This window comes from Scyliorhinus torazame, chromosome 10 (assembly GCF_047496885.1).
Source record: "Scyliorhinus torazame isolate Kashiwa2021f chromosome 10, sScyTor2.1, whole genome shotgun sequence".
Classification (NCBI taxonomy): Eukaryota; Metazoa; Chordata; class Chondrichthyes; order Carcharhiniformes; family Scyliorhinidae; genus Scyliorhinus; species Scyliorhinus torazame.
This window is the reverse complement of record NC_092716.1, coordinates 188,633,929-188,654,728: the sequence shown is the minus strand read 5'-3', so window position 1 is coordinate 188,654,728 and position 20,800 is coordinate 188,633,929. Positions and strand designations below refer to the sequence as shown.

The 20,800-nt window shown below is 52.0% G+C and overlaps 1 protein-coding gene across 2 annotated transcripts in view; it reads left to right on the top strand.

Moving 5' to 3' along the window:
* Window positions 1-1,306: 1,306 nt before the first annotated feature.
* Window positions 1,307-20,800, top strand: part of mrvi1 (murine retrovirus integration site 1 homolog) — a 317,269-nt gene continuing 297,775 nt past the window's right edge. Inside the window, exon 1 of one of the 2 annotated variants that reach the window (XM_072466158.1) lies at window positions 1,307-1,382. The gene's annotated coding sequence lies outside the window, so the exon portion shown is untranslated. The remainder of the gene's footprint in view (window positions 1,383-20,800) is intronic. The other variant, XM_072466161.1, reaches the window with a different exon arrangement.

Below are 20,800 nucleotides of genomic sequence, written 5' to 3'. Positions count from 1 at the left end.
CGCTCCAGAAGGACGACCAGGCCACCCGATTGACTGATTGCTTCGCTGTGACTTTAACTGTGAACTTTGTAAATATCCTCGACAGCACGGTACCTCCATACCTGATCATACCATGTTAAAGGCAACTGTTACCACTGGCCACCACCCCCACCGGACTCTTTTTTAACAGGGGGTGAATGTGGTAGTACCAGGTATTGCGGTACCTAAGAGGCAGATGACCATTGGTTAGACCCAGGAGTCTACCATTGGCTGTATTTCGTAGCTCCGCCCTGAAGGCGGAGTATAAGAGATGGTGCCGTCCCAGCAGCCTTCACTTTCTGTACCGAAGCTGCTGGGGAACAAATTCTAGTAGATTAAAGCCTTCAGTTATGAAATCACTTCGGCTTGAGTGTAATTGATCGCGCATCAATGGGCTTTAGAGTGGTTTCACAGGTCGGCGCAACATCGAGGGCCGAAGGGCCTGTACTGCGCTGTAATGTTCTATAACCCAAAGATGTGCAGATAGGTGAATTGGCCACGCTAAATTGCCGCTTTAATTGGAAAACATTAATTGGATACTGTAAATTTTTAACAAAGAGAAAAGCTTCCCTGGAGCAAGCGAATATGCGGGAGGGCACCTGGAGCGTGGCGTGATTCTCATGGGGAGGAACACTTTCCTTGAAGTGGCGTAAGATTCCGTGAGAAAACCTTCTCACTAGAACGGAACCTTTGCCATTTTTTGGTAAGATTCCGCCCTCCCTTTTTGTTTCTGAATTTTCAAGTATTTTACTTTGAATGTGTCAATGCTGGTGGGAAATCAAATGTGATGACAGCAGAACATAGCACCAGGAAGTAGGGTGACCAACAGGGAGTGCACATTTGATCCACTATTTTGGGTATGTACAAAGATTGATCTGGGCTGCGTTAGTTTTTATTCGTTCATAGCAAGGCCAGCATTTATTGTCATCCCTAATTGCCCAAGAGAAGGTGGTGATGAGCCAGCTTCTTCAACCAGATGTTTTCTTACGACAATCCAATAGTTTCGTGGACATCATTATTATTCCAGATTTATTTTATAGAATTTAAAATCTCCATGCAGCTGCTGTGGGAATATTTGCACTCAGCATCAATAATCCAGCCCTCTTGATTGTTAGTCTGCTAACAGAACCTCTATACTACTGCATCACTGTGTGTTACCGTCATTTTTAAATTATTTTTTCTCAAAACAAAAATAAAATCTAATGTTGGTTTAATGGACAAATGTTGTAAATTCTGATGACTCTTCATTGTGATCTAGGCAATGGAACCTCATCGCTCCATTGTGCCCAATATCCAGCACGGGTCAGGAATCCATCTTGAGAAACAACATAATTGCTCAGGCTCTGAGGAGAACATTGTGGATGGTAAGAAAATCAGTGACAGCAAAACTGCATTAAATAGCGAGCTTTAGGCATCCCAGTGTCTTCCCCCTTTCCTTGTTTTTTTTTTGCGGGGAAGAATGTTATTGTGGCAATGTGAATGCCTGCCAAATCCAACCATGGTTTGAATTTCACAATGTCTTTCTGTAGTAATCGAGCTGGACTGGAACATTGTAGGAAATAAAATGTCAAGCTTGGGAAAATTACTTCTCAAAAAATAAGAGTGGACAGTTTATTCCACTTATATAGTAATGAAGACATTTTCGCAGGTAAACCATGCCAACCTAACACGGTGTAGGCCTCACCTCTGAGTCAGAAAGATATGAGTTCAGGTTCCTGTCCAGACTCAAGCACGTAATCCAAGCTGAGACTCCAAGAGCATTACTGAGGGAGTGCTGCACTGTTGGAGGTGCTGTCTTTTGGATGACCCTATCAGGTGAACGTTAAAGGTCCCACAGGCATTAATTCAAAGAAGAGCAGGGGTTTTTCCCTCGTGTCCTGACCATTATTCAACCCTCCACCGACATTGCAAAAATAGATATTCTGGTCATTATTAAATTGTTATTTGTGGGAGTGTGTTGTGTGAAAATTACTTCATTGTCCTGGAGGTAATTGGGGAGGATCAGACAGGATTTGTAAAGGACAGGCACCTGACAGCCAATATTAGATGGCTTCTCAATGTTATAATGATGCCAGTGGAGGGGCGTGAGGTTGAGGTGGTAGTTGCCATGGATGCGGAGAAGGCTTTCGGCTGGGTGGAGTGGACGTATCTATGGGATATTTTAGGCAGGTTTGGGTTTGGGCAGGGATTTGTGGAGTGGGTCCGGCTGTTGTACCAGGCTCCGGTGGCAAACATAAGAACTAACCGAGTTCGGTCGGAATATTTTAGTCTATGTTGGGGGACAAGGCAGGGATGCCGCTCTCCCCATTACTGTTTGCCCTGGCCATAGAGCCCTTAGCAATGGCCCTGAGAGCTGTGAATGCCTGGCGGAGTATAGTGAGGGGGGGGGGGGGGGGTGGTGGAACACAGTGTCTCTCTCTCTATGCGAACGATTTGCTGCTTTATGTCACAGACCTGGTGGGGGGATGACCGAAATCATGGAGGTATTAGGAGAATTTGGGCGATTTTCAGGTTATAACTTAAATATGGGAAAGAGCGAGATGTTGGTGATCCAGGCACGGGGGCAGGAAAGGAGACTGAAGGAGTTACCTTTTAAAGAGGTTGGGAGGAGTTTTAGATATCTGGGGATTCAAGTGGCTAAGGATTGGGTGCAGCGGGACTTCCGGTGGCGACTATGAGGGAGTAGGTCGCACATTTGGTGGCTCCCGCTCTGGCTAGACATTCGGACCTTTCGCCCCGACTATTTTTGCGTTTTTAAGCGCTGGACTTGAAGAAGCATGAACAAGTGTCTGGTGTATATAGTGGTTTATGGAACAGAGAGCCCAAAGGGATCGAAAGGGAAGAAACAAAAAGACAGGCTCGAGCTGGGTGTTGGCTGCAGTAGCGGACAAGATGGCCGGTGTCCAGACCGCTGGGGCTTCGGCCCAACCATCAACGGAGGAGCTGATGCAGGTCATCCAGGAAGGCTTCGCCAGACAGAAACGGGAATATCTGGACCCGATTAAGGAAACGGTGGAGAGCATGGAGCGGAGGCTAGATACCCAGGACTGGACGATCCAGAAACTGGAGAAGGTGCTAGCTGAACAGGAGGAACACCAGACGGCAGTGGAGATGGAGGTGGGGATGCTGAGGGACCTGCAAAAAAGGCTGCTGGAACAGGTAGAGGATTTGGAGAGCAGGTCCCGTCGGCAGAACCTAAGGATTGTTGGCCTCCCGGAGGGGGCGGAGGGGGCTGATGCTGGGGAGTTTGTGGTGAACATGTTCCAGAAGCTGCTGGGAGATGGGGCTTTCCCCCGACCGTTGGAGGTGAATCGGGCGTACAGAGCGCTGGCGAGGAAGCCGCGACAGGGAGACCCCCCCTCGGGGAATGGTGGTCAGGTTCCACAGGTACCTGGATAAGGAGCGCGTTCTCCAGTGGGCCAAGCGCACGCGGAGCTGTAAGTGTGACAACAGCATTTTGCGGGTGTACCAAGATTTAAGCGTGGAGGTGGCCAAGAGGAGGGCAGGCTTTAATCAAGTCAAGTTGATTCTGTTCAAGAAGCAGGTTAAGTTCGGACTGTTGTATCCGGCGCGACCTTGGGTTACGCATGAGGACCAACATCATTACTTTGAGTCGCCCGAGGATGCTATGGAGTTCGCCAGGAGGAAAGGACTGGTGCCAACTTGAGAACATTCTGCTCTAAGTTTGAGAAACTGTTTTTCCTGTTCGTTTTAAATGCTGTTTGCACTGATGTATTCATTCGTTCGTTTTCGTTCTTGGCTTTTTCTCTTCGATAACTGTGTTTTGTTTAAGAAGGGGAAAGTAATTTTTTTTAAATTATTCGATTTCGGTGGGTTTGTGGGTTTTCTGTGTTGTGAGGGGGATGGTGGTGGGGATTTTTGACTTTGTATTATTTTCAGTAGTATTACCTTGATCTGTATTATGGCGAGAGTTTGGCTTTGATTTTCTTTACACTGACTTTGGTGGCCGTATGTTTTTTAAAGTGGGCGGTTGTCGGGGCTGGGTTGATGAGGGCGATGGTTTCGATGGGCGGGGGGGAGGGCAGGTAGGCAACAGTAGGTGGGACACATGCTGGCGCCAGAGCCGTGGGCCACCAGGCTAGCTGGGTGAGCTAGTCTGCGGGAGCACAGTAGGAGGTGTGTATACAATCAGATTAGGGATGGGGGTAGCTTATAGAGTATTGTTGCTAGGGGGGGAGGGGGGTTGTTCGGCTGATGAGGGAGGGATTTGATTTTAGACAGCGGAGAAGAGGTCGGGGATGGGCGCTGCCAGGAGGAGGGGCCACAGAGGCGCGGGGCAGGCCCAGGAAAGGGGATGGTTGACCGGGGGGGGGGGGGGGGGGGGGGTGGCGGTGCCCTCCAACTAGGCTGGTCACGTGGAACGTTAGAGGGCTAAGTGGGCCGGTGAAGAGGACAAAGGTGTTCGCGCATCTTAGGGCTCTAAAGGCAGACGTGATAATGTTGCAGGAGACGCCCCTGAAGGTAGTGGACCAGATTAGGTTGAGGAAGAGCTGGGTTAGTCAGGTATTCCACTCAGGGCTAGATACTAAAACCAGGGGGGTCGCGATTCTGGTGAAAAAGCGGGTGCAGTTTGAGGTGGGGAGTATTGTTTCGGACGGGGGAGGTCGCTACGTTATGGTTAGCGGTAAGCTGGAAGGGAGGAAGGTGGTCCTGGTCAACATATATGCGCCAAACTGGGATGATGCGGATTTCATAAAGAGGGTGTTGGGGAAGATACCCGACCTGGATTCCCACAAGCTGGTTATGGGAGGGGACTTCAATACAGTTATTGATCCAGGCCTGGACCGGTCGTGCTCAAAACGGGCAGAGTGTCAGCAATGGGAAAAGAGCTGAGGGAGTTCATGGAGCAGATGGGGGGGGGGGGGGGGGGGGTGTCGACCCGTGGAGGTTTGGCAGGCCGACAGGGAAGGAGTTCTCCTTTTTCTCGCACGTCCATAGGGTCTACTCCCGGATCGACTTTTTTATACTGAGTAGGGATCTACTGACAGGGGTGGTGGATGCGCAGTATTCGGCAAACACCATTTCCGACCATGCCCCGCATTGGGTCGAGCTACAGGTGAGTGAAGAGAGCTTCCAGCGCCCGCAGTGGAGGCTGGATGTGGGACTGCTGGCGGATGAAGGGGTGTGTGTGTGAGAGGGTGAGGAAGTGTATACAAAACTACCTGCAGGTCAACGATACGGGGGAAGTCTCAGCAGCGGTGGTGAGGGAGGCGCTCAAGGCAGTGGTGAGAGGGGAGCTGATTTCAATCCGGGCTCACAGAGACAAGACGGACAGGGCAGAAACGGACCGACTGTTAGCGGAGATCCTGCAGATTGACAGGAGGTATGTGGGGATCCCGAGTGCGGAGCTTTTGAAGGATGCTGGCTTAGCAGCTCAGAAAGAGGGAGGCGGTTAGGGCAATAGGTAAACTGGTGGATGGAGGCGGTAACTTGGTAGGGGATGCGGCGGGTGTGAACAGGGCTTTCAAGGACTTTTATAGCAGACTCTATAGCTTGGAACCCCCCGCGGGGCCGGAGGGAATGAGACGCTTCTTAGACGGTCTGATATTCCCAAAAGTGGGCAGGGAGCTAGTAGAAGGGCTGGGCGCCCCGATCAGAGCTGAGGAGATATTTGAGGGCTTAAAGGCCATGCAATCAGGTAAAGCCCCGGGGCCGGATGGGTACCCGGTAGAATTGTATAAAAAGTCCTCCGGGATATTGGGGCCGCTGCTGGTCAAGGTTTTTAATGAGGCAAGGGACAGAGGGGTGCTGCCCCAGACGATGTCGCAGGCTACCCTCTCCTTGATTTTATAACAGGACAAGAATCCGGAGTCGTGTGGGTCTTATAGGCTGATCTCCGTTCTTAACGTGGATGCTAAACTGCTGGCAAAGCTTTTGGCCACTAGGATTGGGGATTGTGTGCCGAGTGTTATTAGGGAGGATCAAACAGGGTTCGTTAAAGGATGGCAACTGGTGACGAATATAAGAAGATTGCTCAATGTGACCATGATGCCCCCAGAGAGAAAGGAGGTGGAGGTAGTGGTGGCAATGGACGCGGAGAAGGCGTTTGACAGGGTAGAGTGGGAGCACTTATGGGAGGTGCTGGGACGGTTTGGATTTGGGGTGGGTTTCATTGATTGGGTCAGGCTGCTATATCAGGCCCCGGAGGCGAGTGTGAGGACAAACAGGACGACTTCCGACTATTTTAGACTGCACCGCGGGACGAGAAAGGGGTGTCCCCTCTCCCCACTGCTGTTTGCAACAGCTATAGAGCTGCCGGCAATTGCTCTGAGGGCTTCAGAGGGTGGGAAGGGGCTGGTTCGGGGGGGGGGGGCGGGGGGGGGAGCATAGAGTTTCATTGTATGCAGGTGACCTGCTCTTGTACGTTTCGGACCTGATCGCGGGGATGGACGGAATCATGGCGACCCTGGGAGAATTCGGCCGGTTTTCGTGGTACAAATTGAATATGACAAAAAGTGAAATGTTTGCAGTTCAAGAGAGGGGCCAAGGGGACCGGCTGAGGGAGCTGCCATTCCGGTTAGTTGGGGACAGTTTCTGGTACCTGGGAATACAAGTGGCGCGGGATTGGGGTCGACTGTCCCGGCTGGTAGATCAAATGCGAGGGGAGTTCCAGGGGTGGGATGCGCTCCTGCTGTCGTTAGCTGGGAGAGTACAGACAGTTAAAATGACGGTCCTCCCGAGGTTCTTATTCGTGTTCCAGTGTCTCCCCATTTTCATTCCACGTTCCTTTTTTAAGAGGGTAAGTAAGATCATTGTGGGCTTTGTATTGGCGGGCAAGTCCCCGCGAGTGAAGAGGGTAATGCTCGAGCAGAACCGGGGGGAAGGGGGGCTTGCACTGCTGAATTTCAGCAACTATTATTGGGCGGCTAACATAGCCATGATAAGGAAGTGGGTGGTGGGGGGGGGGGGCGTCTTTGGAGCGGGTTGAGGCAGCCTCATGTAGGGGTACCAATCTGGGGGCATTGGTGACGGCGCCTCTCCCGTTCCCGCCGGCACCTGTAGTGGTGGCGGCCTTTCGGATCTGGGGACAGTGGAGGAGGCACGTGGGAGCAACGGGAGCATCAGTCTGGTCCCGATCTGTGACAACCATCTATTTGCCTCGGGGAGGTTGGACGGGGTTTCGGGTATGGCGGACGGCAGGGTTTGAGCGGATGGGAGATTTGTTTTTGGAAGGGAGATTCCCTCGCTTGAGGGCGCTGGAGGCCACGTTTGGGTTGACGAGGGGGAATGAATTCCGGTAAGTTCAGGTGCGGGACGTTTTGTGTAGGCAGGTGTCATCTTTTCCACTTTTGCCACTAAGGGGGATCCAAGATTGGGTAGTGTCTAGAGGATGGGTGGGGGAGGGAAGTGTCTCGGATATTTACAAGGAGCTCATGGGGGCGGAGGAGACGCAGACCGAGGAGCTGAGGCATAAATGGGAGGAGGAGTTGGGAGGGGAGATTGAGGAAGGCCTGTGGGCGGACGCGCTGAGCAGGGTCAATGGGACTGCAACATGTGCCAGGCTTGGCCTGATTCAATTTAAGGTCGTTCACCGGGCCCACATGACAGTGTCCCGGATGAGCAGATTCTTCGGCATAGAGGACAGGTGTGTAAAGTGTGTTGAGGACTGGCAGACCATGTCCACATGTTTTGGGTTTGTCCAAAACTTAGGAGATACTGACAGGGGTTCGAGGATGTCATGTCTAGTGTACTGAACACGAGGGTGGCAATGAGTCCAGAGATGGCGATTTTTGGGGTTTCAGAAGTCCAGGGGGAGAAAGAGGCCGACGTCTTGGCCTTTTCTTCCCTGGTAGCCCGGAGACAGATACTTCTAGCTTGGAGGGACTCGAAGTCCCCAAAGTCGGAAGCCTGGCTGTCAGACATGGCGAGTTTCCTGGGCTTAGAGAAAATCAACTTGAGAGGGTCGTTGTTAGGGTTTGCCCGGAGGTGGCAACCATTCACTGACTTCTTTGCGGAGAATTAATCGTCAGCGGGGGGGGGGGGGGGGATCGTGGTATCTGGGATCAACGGGAACACACTGGAGCTCAGTCTGGAGTACAGGACATTTATCTTCTGAGCCTCCGTTGGCGCGGGGTCCGCCACGTTGATGTAAGCCTCGAAACATGCTAGCCAGTGAGTAACGTCTTTCCTGGCGTCGGGCGAGTGCGGATCCAGCTGCAGGCGATCGGGCTTAATTCGGATATCCATTCTGTGGAAAATCTGACTGTAATAAATTGATGCACGATCAATTGAACAAAGACTAAAGTTGGGCACAACTGTGGTTTTATTACAGTCAGATGTGTGGCCTCCTGCTGCAGCTGGTGAAATGGCAGGGCACTGGAGGTCATGCATATTTATACAGTTCTCCGTGGGCGGAGCCAGCCGGCAGGAGCTACCGGCGAACCTGTAGTGCAGGTCCTACCTTACACCTCCTATTACAGTGGTTCACCACAAAGAGTAAATGCATTCTCTTCTTGTGCTAGACTTAGCTTGATCCAGTTCAAGGTAATGAACCAGGACAGGTGTTAGATTTGGAGGTAGATGAGCACTTTGGTGATAGTGACCACAACCCCATTACGTTTATTTTAGTGATGGAAATTGATAGGTATATACCGCAGGGCAAGAGTTAAATCTGGGGGAAAGGCAATTGTGATGCGATGAGGCAAGACTTAGGATGCATCGGATGGAGAGGAAAACTGCAGGGAATGGGCACAATGGAAATGTGGAGCTTGTCCAAGGAACAGCTACTGCGTGTCCTTGATAAGTATGTACCTGCCAGGCAGGGAGGAAGTGGTCGAGCGAGGGAACCGTGGTTTACTAAAGCAGTCAAAACACTTGTCAAGAGGAAGAAGGAGGCTTATGTAAAGATGAGACGTGAAGGTTCATTTAGGGCGCTCGAGAGTTACAGGTTAGCTAGGAAGGACCTAAAGAGAGAGCTAAGAAGAGCCAGGAGGGGACATGAGAAGTCTTTGGCAGGTATGATCAAGGATAATCCTAAAGCCTTCTATAGATATGTCAGGAATAAACGAATGACTAGGGTAAGAGTAGGGCCAGTCAAGATCAGTAGTGGGAAGTTGTGCTTGGAGTCCGAGGAGATAGGAGAGGTGCTAAATGAATATTTTTTGTCAGTATTCACACAGGAAAAAGACAACGTTGTCGAGGAGAATACTGAGATTCAGGCTACTAGACTAGAAGGGCTTGAGGTTCATAAGGAGGAGGTGTTAGCAATTCTGGAAAGTGTGAAAATAGATAAGCCCCCTGGGCCGGATGGGATTTATCCTAGGATTCTCTGGGAAGCTAGGGAGCAGATTGCTGAGCCTTTGGCTTTGATCTTTAAGTCATCTTTGTCTATAGGAATAGTGCCAGAAGACTGGAGGATAGCAAATGTTGTCCCCTTGTTCAAGAAGGGGAGTAGAGACAACCCCGGTAACTATAGACCAGTGAGCCTTACTTCTGTTGTGGGCAAAGTCTTGGAAAGGTTTATAAGAGATAGGATGTATAATCATCATAGAATTTACATAGAATTTACAGTGCAGAAGGAGGCCATTCGGCCCATCGAGTCTGCACCGGCTCTTGGAAAGAGCACCCTACCCAAGCCCACACCTCCACCCTATCCCCATAACCCAGTAACCCCACCCAACACTAAGGGCAATTTTGGACACTAAGGACAATTTAACATGGCCAATCCACCTAACCTGCACATCTTTGGACTGTGGGAGGAAACCGGAGCACCCGGAGGAAACCCACGCACACACGGGGAGGACGTGCAGACTCCGCACAGACAGTGACCCAAGCCGGGAATCGAACCTGGGACCCTGGAGCTGTGAAGCAATTGTGCTATCCACTATGCTACCGTGCTGCCCCGAATCATCTGGAAAGGAATAATTTGATTAGAGATAGTCAACACGGTTTTGTGAAGGGTAGGTCGTGCCTCACAAACCTTATTGAGTTCTTTGAGAAGGTGACCAAACAGGTGGATGAGGGTAAAGCAGTTGATGTGGTGTATATGGATTTCAGTAAAGCGTTTGATAAGGTTCCCCATGGGAGGCTACTACAGAAAATACGGAGGCATGGGATTCAGGGTGATCCAGCAGTTTGGATCAGAAATTGGCTAGCTGGAAGAAGACAAAGGGTGGTGGTTGATGGGAAATGTTCAGACTGGAGTCCAGTTACTACTAGTGTACCACAAGGATCTGTTTTGGGGACACTGCTGTTTGTCATTTTTATAAATGACCTGGAGGAGGGCGTAGAAGGATGGGTGAGTAAATTTGCAGATGACACTAAAGTCGGTGGAGTTGTGGACAGTGCGAAAGGATGTTATAAGTTACAGAGGGACATAGATAAGCTGCAGCGCTGGGGTGAGAGGTGGCAAATGGAGTTTAATGCAGAAAAGCGTGAGGTGATTCATTTTGGAAGGAATAACAGGAAGACAGAGTACTGGGCTAATGGTAAGAGTCTTGGCAGTGTGGATGAGCAGAGAGATCTCGGTGTCCATGTACATAGATCCCTGAAAGTTGCCACCCAGGTTGAGAGGGTTGTTAAGAAGGCGTACGGTGTGTTAGCTTTTATTGGTAGAGGGATTGAGTTTCGGAGCCATGAGGTCATGTTGCAGCTGTACAAAACTCTGGTGCGGCCGCATTTGGAGTATTGCGTGTGATGCACGATCAATTACAATTAAAGACGAGGTAGTAACATAACTGAAGGCTTTAATAGACTAGAACTGTTCCCCAGCAGCTTCGGTACAGAATAAGTGCTGCTGGGACGGCACCGGTTCTTATACCCCGCCTTTCAGGCGGAGCTACATACCAAACAGCCAATGGTAAACTCCTAGGTTTAACCAATGGTCTTCAACCTCTCGGGTACTGCAATACCTGATAATACCACATTCACCCCCTGTTAAAAAAGAGTCCGGCGGGGGTGGTGGCCAGTGGTTACTATTGCATCTAACATGGTATGATCAGATATGGAGGTACCGTGATACCTACTTACAGAGTTGTCGAGAATATTTACAAGCGTGGAAGATATATACAATCAGTGTTCATTTACAGTTACAGTTATATTGAAGCAATCAGTCGGTCGGGTGGCCTGGTCGTCCTCCTGGATCGTCTGAGCTTCGGTGGTGATTCTGGTGGGGATCCGGGCGTCTGCGACTCCGAGAGCGTGGCTTCGGCCTCCATGGCAGCTTCGTCACCCCTAGATGGCACTGGTGGGGCAAACTGTTGACACAAGAGGGGGGGCGCCTGTAGGGGGCGTCGGTGGGTGGGAGGGCCTAGGCAGGAGCGGCGGGAGGACTGACCCTCCTGTGAGGTGCTGTGGGGGGGGGGGTGGTAATGGTTCGGGTGCGCGTGGGGTTCCGGCGGGCGCCAGGTCCCGAAGGGAGACTGTATCTTGCCGGCCGTCAGGGAACGCCACTTTTGTGAGGGCCACGAAGAATCCAGCACGAGTTTTAAGGATACAAAGTAATAACATTTATTTACAATAACATATATATATAACAGCAGCAACAACTTCCCTTGCTGCACACTCCTTCCTGCTGGTTCCTAAACTGGCCAGCTTTATTTATACTTGGAGTTTACTAATGGTTTCTCCGCCCCCCTCATTGTGGAAGCTCATACTCCCACTGGATTGTGGGATTGTCATTAGTCCCCAGCCAATGGTAAGCAGGCAGGTTATAACATCCCTCCCCCCCAAAGTCCAAGGAATCCACCAAAGACCCTGGCGAAGGAGGGCGTCGGACTCGTTTTGCTGCAGGCCAGACACCATTTGCACGCGGCGCTGGATCAGGCGGCGTGTAACGAGACGGAGACCGGCGCTTCCGTGATGAACGGTGTAATGGTTGTACATCCACGGCCCGTGGACCCGAGGATTCCCCTGATGCGTCCTGTGTCTCCATCTCGGAGTCAGAGTCTGCTGCCTCCGTCATGTCAACGTCTCTATCTCCATTCGGTTCTGTAACGACCTGCGCAGGCTTTGAGTGAGGCACCAGTGGAAGATTGTGAGGACTACCTTCCCTTGTCTCTGGTCTCTGTGGCTGTAGAAATGAGCTACGGGGCGGGGAATCTTTGGAGGGGATAGTCTTCTGGACCGAACATGGTCTACATGTTTGCGCTGGAGACGACCCTGGGCTTGCACCCGTTTGGCGAAAGATTACGCCAGGAACCCACTGGGCACCACCAGCAAAATTCCGAACGAACACTGGGTCACCGGGCGCAAACTGCCGAATCAGCCGATGCCGAGAAAACCCCTGTCCCTGCCGTTCTTGTGTGCGGCGTACCTTTGCGCCAATGTCTGGGGAAACCATACTAAGGCGGGTGCGAAGTCTCCGGCCCATTAGGAGTTCTGCGGGAGCTACCCCAGTCACCGCATGGGGGGTGGTCCTATACGTAAACAAAAAGCGAGCCAGTCTCGTGTCCATTGATCCGGAAGACTGCTTCTTTAGTCTTCTTTTGAATGTCTGCGCGCTCTGACAACCCATTTGAAGCCGGGTGGTAAGGGGCAGTGCGGATATGGCGTATGCCGTTCATCTTCATGAACCTCGCAAACTCCTCACTCGTGAATGGAGTGCCGTTATCCGTGGCCAGCACCTCGGGGAGGCCATGCGTGCTAAAGGACAAACGCATCTTTTCAATTGTTGCGCAGGACGTTGTCCCCTGCATCTTATGCACCTCTAGCCATTTAGACTGGGCGTCGATTAATAGAAGGAACATGGATCCTTGAAAAGGGCCTGCGAAATCTGCATGCAAGCGTGCCCAAGGCCGCCCTGGCCACTCCCAGTGATGTAGGGGCGCGGCCGGCGGGAGCTTCTGATGCTCCTGGCAAATAGAGCAGTTTTGGGCCACCTTCTCAATGTCGGTGTCGAGGCCTGGCCACCAGACATAACTCCGGGCCAACATTTTCATTTTGGTCACACCTGGATGCCCATTGTGCAAGTCTCTTAGTATCAGCTCCTGGCCTTTTTCCGGGACAATCACACGCGTCCCCCACAAGAGGATGCTGTCTTCCACGCTGAATTCTGACAGCTTGGAGGAAAATGCCCGCAACTCGCCTGAGAGCTGTCTATGCTGCCCACCATACAGGACTATGTACCGAACCTTTGACAGGAATGACTCCGTCTGAGTCCACTCACGGATCTGTGATGCCGTGACAGGCAAGGTGTCCATAAAATTTAGGGTTGCAACCACCTCACCGGTCGTGGGGGTCGACATGGGGCCGGTCGATAAAGGCAATCGGCTCAGTGCATCGGCATTTGCTACCTGCGCTCCTGGTTTGTGCTCCAGAGAATACTCGTATGCAGCAAGCAACAAAGACCAGCGCTGGATCCGTGCGGAAGCAATGGGCGGTATTGGCTTATCCTCTCTGAAAAGTCCCAGCAGAGGCTTATGATCAGTCACGACAGTGAAATGGCGGCCATGCACGTACTGGTGGAAGCGTTTCACCGCAAAAACCACTGCCAGGCCCTCCTTCTCGATCTGCGCGTACTTTTTCTCCGCTGCAGTCAATGTGCGGGAGGCGAAAGCTATCGGTCGCTCGGCCCCGTTCTCCATCTTGTGGGACAGGACTGACGAATGTGATATAAAATAGTTACTTTAGAGATACTAGTTAATGTAATGTAGAAATAAGCCACTTTGATTCTGGCAGTTAGGGACAAAGGGGTTTGAGACCGCATGGAAAAAGCAGGAGGAGGTGTGTCTATGAGAGTGATGCTGCATTGATAGGGGCCAGAGAAAGGGATTGGAAGTGAGCCAATCAGAATAGATCGAACAGGTCAGGAGGGACATAGGCTGACCTATGTCCGTCGAGTATGTGAAACTTGATACCATTTGAATTGATTTGCAGAGATCCCTTTGTTTCTTTGTTCATTCGCTTTCTGGGATATAGGAAACTGGATGTCTCTTATATTTCTATGAAATGAATCAAGCTTGCAAGCTAAATAAATAACTTCTTTTTACGTGCGAATCCATCTCAACTTTTATTGAGGCCAGACTGACAGAGAAAGAAATTTGGGGATCAACAGGACGGCCCCAATACCATAAGGGGATGCATCACATGTAACGAGCAAAGGCTTTCCAGGATCGTAGTGGGTTAGTAATCCAGACGACGACAATTGTTGCTTTACCCGCCGGAAAGCGGTTTCTTGCGGCTGACCCCAAACCCAGGTGCGATTTTTCTTTAGCAGAAGGTGCAACGGGGCCAGCGTAGTTGCCAGATTGGGGAGGAACTTCCCGTAATAGTTTACGAGACCGAGAAAAGAACGAAGATGCGAAGTGTCAGTCGGGGCGGGGGCCTGTTGAATCGCACGCACCTTCTCTGCGACGGGGTGCAAACCTTCGCGGTCCACCCGATAACCTAGGTAGACTACTTCCTTTGCCTGAAATACGCACTTTGTGCGACGTAAACTGACTCCAGCCTCCGAAAAGCGTCCAAGGACAGCCTCCAGATTTTCCAAATGTTCCTGCTCCGACGTCCCTGTAATCAAAACGTCATCTAAGTAGACAGCAACACGTGGTAAACCTCTCAAAATGCCTTCCATAACACGTTGAAAAATAGTGCAGGCAGAGGATACTCCAAAGGGCAACCGTGTATATTCATACAGGCCCCGGTGTGTATTAATCGTTACATATGGTCGGGAGGCAAGGTCCAGCTCCAACTGTAGGTAGGCGTGACTCATATCTAATTTTGTGAAGGAGAGTCCGGCTGCAAGCTTCGCGTAGAGATCCTCTATGCGAGGCATTGGATATCGGTCGAGTCGGGAAGCTGTATTCACTGTAAGTTTATAGTCGCCACACAAGCGAACTGTGGCATCTGGTTTCATTACAGGTCCAATTGGTGCTGCCCAGTCAGCAAAACGGACGGGCCTGATAATACCCAAACTCTCCAAACGAGTGAGCTCCCCTTCTACCTTCTCGAGCAAGGCGTAAGGCACCGGGCGCGCCCAGAAATAGCGCGGTGTGGCTCCTGGTTCGATTTGGATACGGGCTACGGCCCCTTTTATTTTCCCCAAACCAGGCTGGAATACATCTGGGTATCGTCCTAGCACCTCAGTCAACCCTTCAGAAACTGTTTGGAGGATGTGCTGCCGTTGCAACCGCAAATGGCGCAACCAGTCCCGACCCAGCAGGCTGGGCCCATGGCCGCGCACCACGATAAGTGGGAAACGCCCCTCCTGGCGTCCATAAACAACAGGGGTCATTGTAGTTCCTGCAATGTCCAGTGGTTCCCCCGTGTAGGTGGCCAACCCGGCCTGTGAATCGGTTAATGTAAGGGTCTGTATACCCTGCTTGATGCGGTCGAATGTCCTCTGGGTGATCACGGAGACCGCTGCGCCAGTGTCCAACTCCATCTCAAGCGGGTGACCATTGACCCGTACTGTCACCTTAATAGGGGCCGTACGGGGAGCTGCCACACAATGCAGCTGCAGGCAGTCGTCCTCCGTCTCCACGTCCTCAGGAGTAGTCGCCGCAGGTTCATCCACATGGAAGGTACGGCCCCTGGGCTGGTCCCAGTTACGGTCCCTGGGCTGGTCCCAGTTTCGGTCAGAACGACGGCGCCTCTGGCGCCTCCAGGACCGGCGTCCGCGACGGGGTCGGCGCCTACAAGTTTGACACGGACATGGCTCCTCATCCATTGGTTCTGGAGAAGGCTCCCTTCGGGGAGGAATGTCCGACGGCCACTGGCGTCGGTCCGGACGTCGCCTCGCCCAAGGTACCGCAGGAGTGCGGGGGGACGTTTTCGGATGGAAGGGGTTGCGCCCCAAGGCATGCACTTCCATTCCCTGTAGCTCCTGCACTCCTCGTTCTGCGCTCTCTCGGGACAAAACTATTTGAATGGCCTGTTGAAAAGTCAATGTTGGCTCCGCTAACAACTTTCTCTGGGTGGCTGCATTGTTAATGCCGCAAACCAAACGGACGCGTAACACTTCTGACAAGGTCTCACCATAGTCACAGTACTCCGCAATCCTGCGTAGCCTGGATAGAAAATCGGCAAGGGATTCTCCAGGGGTCCTCTCAGCGGTATTAAACCGGTAACGCTGGACTATCGTGGACGGGGTTGGGTTAAAATGTTGCCCCACTATATTCACAAGTTCATCAAACGTTTTGGTGTCCAGTGCAGCTGGGTACGTAAGGCTCCTAATCACACCAAACGTATGCGGGCCGCAGGCGGTGAGCAATATGACCACCTGGCGCTCGTTTTCGGTGATATTGGTTGCCCGGAAATAGTAACGCATCCGTTGTGTGTACTGGTTCCAGCTTTCCAGCGCAGCATCAAAAACATCCAAACGTCCGTACAGAGGCATGGTATAATAGAAAACAACTTCCAACCTGTATCCAACAAAAATCCAGGGAGGTGGCTTCAGCAGTGTAGACAGCTATTCACTTTAACCCTCGTCGCCAGTTTTGTGAGGGCCACAAAGAATCCAGCACGAGTTTGAAGGATACAAAGTAATAACATTTATTTACAATAACATATATATATAAACAGCAGCAACAACTTCCCTTGCTGCACACTCCTTCCTGCTGGTTCCTAAACTGGCCAGCTTTATTTACACTTGGAGTTTACTAATGGTTTCTCCGCCCCCCTCATTGGGGAAGCTCATACTCCCACAGGATTGTGGGATTGTCATTAGTCCCCAGCCAATGGTAAGCAGGCAGGTTATAACAGCCACGTAGGCGTACTGGGGGTTAGCGTGCAGCAGGTGGACCCTCTCGACCAACGGGTCCAACTTGTGCGCCCGCACGTGCTTCCGGAGCAGGATGGGTCCGGGTGTTGCTAGCCAGGTTGGGAGCGAGGTCCCGGAGGAGGACTTCCTGGGGAAGACAAGGAGACGTTCATGAGGTCTCTGGTTGGTAGTTGTACAGAGCAGTGACCGGATGGCGTGGAGGGCCTCCGGGAGGACTTCTTGCCAGCGGGAGACTGGGAGATTCCTGGATCGTAGGGCCAGTCTACGTTCCAGACTGTTCCGTTCTCCCTCTCTACCTGCCCATTTCCCCGGGGGTTGTAACAGGTCGTCTTGCTTGAAGCAATGCCCCTGTTGAGCAGGAATTGACGCAGTTCGTCGCTCATAAAGGAGGATCCCCTATCACTGTGTATGTACGCGGGGAAACCGAACAGTGTAAAGATACCCTGGAGGGCCTTGACGACGGTGGTTGCGGTCATGTCTGGGCAGGGGATGGCGAATGGGAACGGGGAGTACTCGTCAATCACATTCAGGAAGTACGTGTTGCGGTCGGTGGAGGGGAGGGGGGCCTTTGAAGTCCATGGTAAGGCGTTCAAAGGGACGGGAAACCTTTATCAGGTGTGCCCTCTCTGGCTGGTAGAAGTGAAGTTTGCACCCCGCACAGATTTGGCAGTCCCTGCTGGCTGTCCTGACCTCCTCGATGGAGTAGGGCAGGTTGCGGATCTTAATGAAGTAGAAAAAATGAGTGACCCCGGGTGGCAGAGGTCCTCGTGGAGGGCTCGAAGGCGATCCCCTTGTGCGGTGGCACACGTGCCATGGGACAGGGCATCGGAAGGCTCGTTTAGCTTCCCGGGACGATACAAGATCTCGTAGTTGTAGGTGGAGAGTTCTATCCTCCACCGCAAGATCTTGTAATTTTTTATCTTGCCCCGCTGTGCATTATCGAACAAGAACGCCACCGACTGTTGGTCAGTGAGGAGAGTGAATCTCCTGCTGGCCAGGTAATGCCTCCAATGTCGCACAGCTTCTACTATGGCTTGTGCCTCTTTTTCGACCGAGGAATGGTGAATTTCGGAAGCATGGAGGGTACGGGAGAAGAAGGCCACGGGTCTGCCCGCTTGGTTGAGGGTGGCGGCCAGAGCTATGTCGGACGCATCGCTCTCGACCTGGAAGGGGAGGGACTCATCGATGGCGCGCATCGTGGCCTTTGCAATGTCTGCTTTGATGCGGCTGAAGGCCTGGCGGGCCTCCGTCGACAAGGGGAAGGTTGTGGACTGGATTAGGGGTCGGGCTTTGTCTGCGTAGTTTGAGACGCATTGGGCGTAATAACTGAAAAAGCCGAGGCAGCACTTCAGGGCCTTGGGGCAGTGAGGGAGGGGAACTCCATGAGGGGGCACATGCGTTCAGGGTCGGGGCCTATAACTCCATTTCGCACTACGTAGCCGAGAATGGCTAGACCATCGGTGCTAAATACGCATTTATCCTTATTATACGTTAAGTTGAGGATTTTCGCGGTCTGGAGAAATTTTCGGAGGTTGGTGTCGTGGTCCTGCTGGTCATGGCCGCAGATGATGACGTTATCAAGATACGGGAACGTTGCGCGTAAGCCGTACCGGTCAACCATTCGGTCCATCTCGTGTTGGAAGACCGAGACCCCGTTAGTGACACCAAAGGGAACCCATAAAAAATGATAGAGCGGGACTTCAGGTGGGGTGGGCGAGCAGGGCGGCCGCAAAAAAAAGAGCTCCCGCTGGTGGCCGCGATTCGCGGCGATTTCGGGGAAATCCCCGAGACCCCATGCACTCCTCGACTATCGTCGGCCTTTGGGGCCGCCACGAGCAGCCAGCGGGGCCGGTTTAAAAGCCGGCGAAGAACCCCGCGCGGGTGTCGGGCGGTGGGAGCTGAGGTGCCGGGCCCGGCAGGTCAGAGCAGCGGGGGCGGAGCTACGGAGAGGCCGTGGCGGCAGGCCCGAGCGCCATGTAGGGGGGGTGCTCCACGTCGGATGGCTCCCACCTAGGAAGAAGAAGGTTGAAGCCTGGTCCCAGGTGAATGTAGAGGAGAAAGAAAGAAGATTTATGGAAGTTTGGTAAAAGTTTTTTTTTTCTCAAAAAAGAAGAATGTCAGATTGATGAAGGGCAGGAGGGTGAAGGGGGAGAGAGGTGAAAGGAAAGAAGATAAAAAAACAATAAGCCGCTAAAAGATGCGAAAAGCAGCGTCAAAGAAAGGAGGAAACGCGGGTTCGCCGCCGAAGGAGAAGACGAGCAAAAGCAAAAGTGTTGACAGGATGGCGGAAGCCGAACTGCAAGGCGGGGCCGCACTACTTACAGTGGAGAAGATGACCGAGGTGATGGTGGTGGAGCTGGAAAAACGTTTGGTGAGGCACATGGAGATCCTGAGGAAAGAGATGGTGGTCGTGGTGAGGTCATTGGTGGAGGAGGCAATCGGCCCGATCACGGTGGAGGTGGCAAAGGCATTGGCCGAGGTGAGAGAGCAGGGCGAGAAGATGAAGGAGGTGGAGGAGGCCGTGACACGACACAGCGACCAGGTCACCTCGATGGGGGACGAGCTGCGGAGGGTGGTGGAGGTTAACAGAGGGCTCCGAGCAAAGCTGGAAGACTTGGAAAACCGCTCAAGGCGGCACAATTTGAGAATTGTGGGCTTGCCCGAAGGGAGAGGGCCCAAGGCCAACGCAATACTTCGCTAAGAAGTTGGCGGAGCTGATGGGGGAGGGTGAGAACCCCACCCTGTACGAGCTAGACCGAGCTCATCGGTCATTAAGGCCGAAGCCCAAAGTGAACGAGCCGCCAAGGGCAGTAATTATCTGCTTCCATAAGTTTTGCATGAAGGAGAAAGTATTAAGCTGGGCGAAGCAGAAGCGTGAGGTGCTGTGGGATGGTACTGCGGTTCGGATCTACCAGGACTGGACGGTGGAGTTGGCAAAAAGATGAGTGGCATTTGGGCGAGTGAAGGCGGCTTTGTACAAGAAGGGGGTGCCCGGCGAAGTTGAGAGTCACATATAAAGCCAAAGACTTTTATTTTGAGACAGCGGAGGCGGCTGAGGCGTTCGTGAGGGCAGAAGGCTTGGGACAGACGCGAAGAGCGGAACTGGAAGAGAGTCTGTGGACTGTGTTTGAGCGGCTGGAAAATGTACAAATGTACAAATGTTACAACTTTCTTTTTACTGATTTGTATTGAAATTTGAAATTTACTTCTCTTTGCATTGTGACAGAGTTCAAGTTAATGGCGTTCTGTGTTGCGAAGGTTAAATGTTATGTTAGTGAATTGTAGGGGTTGGATTGTTGGGTTTGTTTTGGAGTTTCTTTCTCTGGGACTGGGCAGAGGGGGGCGAGAGGTATTGGCGGGGGGGAGCCACCCGCGCTAGCTAACTAGAGTCAGTTAGTGAACGGGGGTGAGGTGAGAGGAGGACTGCGGACATTGGAGCCTGGATAGCAGGCTTCAATGGGCCTACGAGGCGAGCAAGAGTGGGTGGAGGGAGGAATGTTGGGGTATGTTTCTGTAGGGGGGGTTCTTGGGAGGGGGGGAAGGGGTTCGATGTTAACAATGGACAGGGGCGGGTCAGGCTTATGGGGCAGGGCCCGGTGGTATGGTGATGGTGGATAAGAAAGGTGGGGGGGGGGGTGAGAGACCCCCAGCTACAAGTCATGGGCACTATTTATTATTCACTTTCAAGAACTGGATAACATCGAACATTAGTTGGGGGGGTGGGTGGGGTGGGGTGGGGGGGAGGGGGGCTGTGTAGATTAAGGGTGACTATGGGTAATCCCTGATTCCTTTTTGTCATTTGTTTATGTAAACATGTGGGCTGAGGTTTGGGGGTTGGTGGGCGGATGGGAACGTTGTTATTATGAGGATTGACATATCTTGCTGATTATTGTTTATTGTTGATGGGTGTAAATGTGGGAGAAAATGTGAAAAAGGAGGAGAATAAAAAATAAAAATAAAAAATAAAAAAATAAAAAATAAAAAATGATAGAGCCGCCCATCTGCTTTGAAGGCAGTGTATTTGCGGTCACTAGTACGGAGGGGTAGCTGATGGTAGGCGGACTTTAGATCCACCGTGGAGAAGACCTTATATTGCGCGATCCT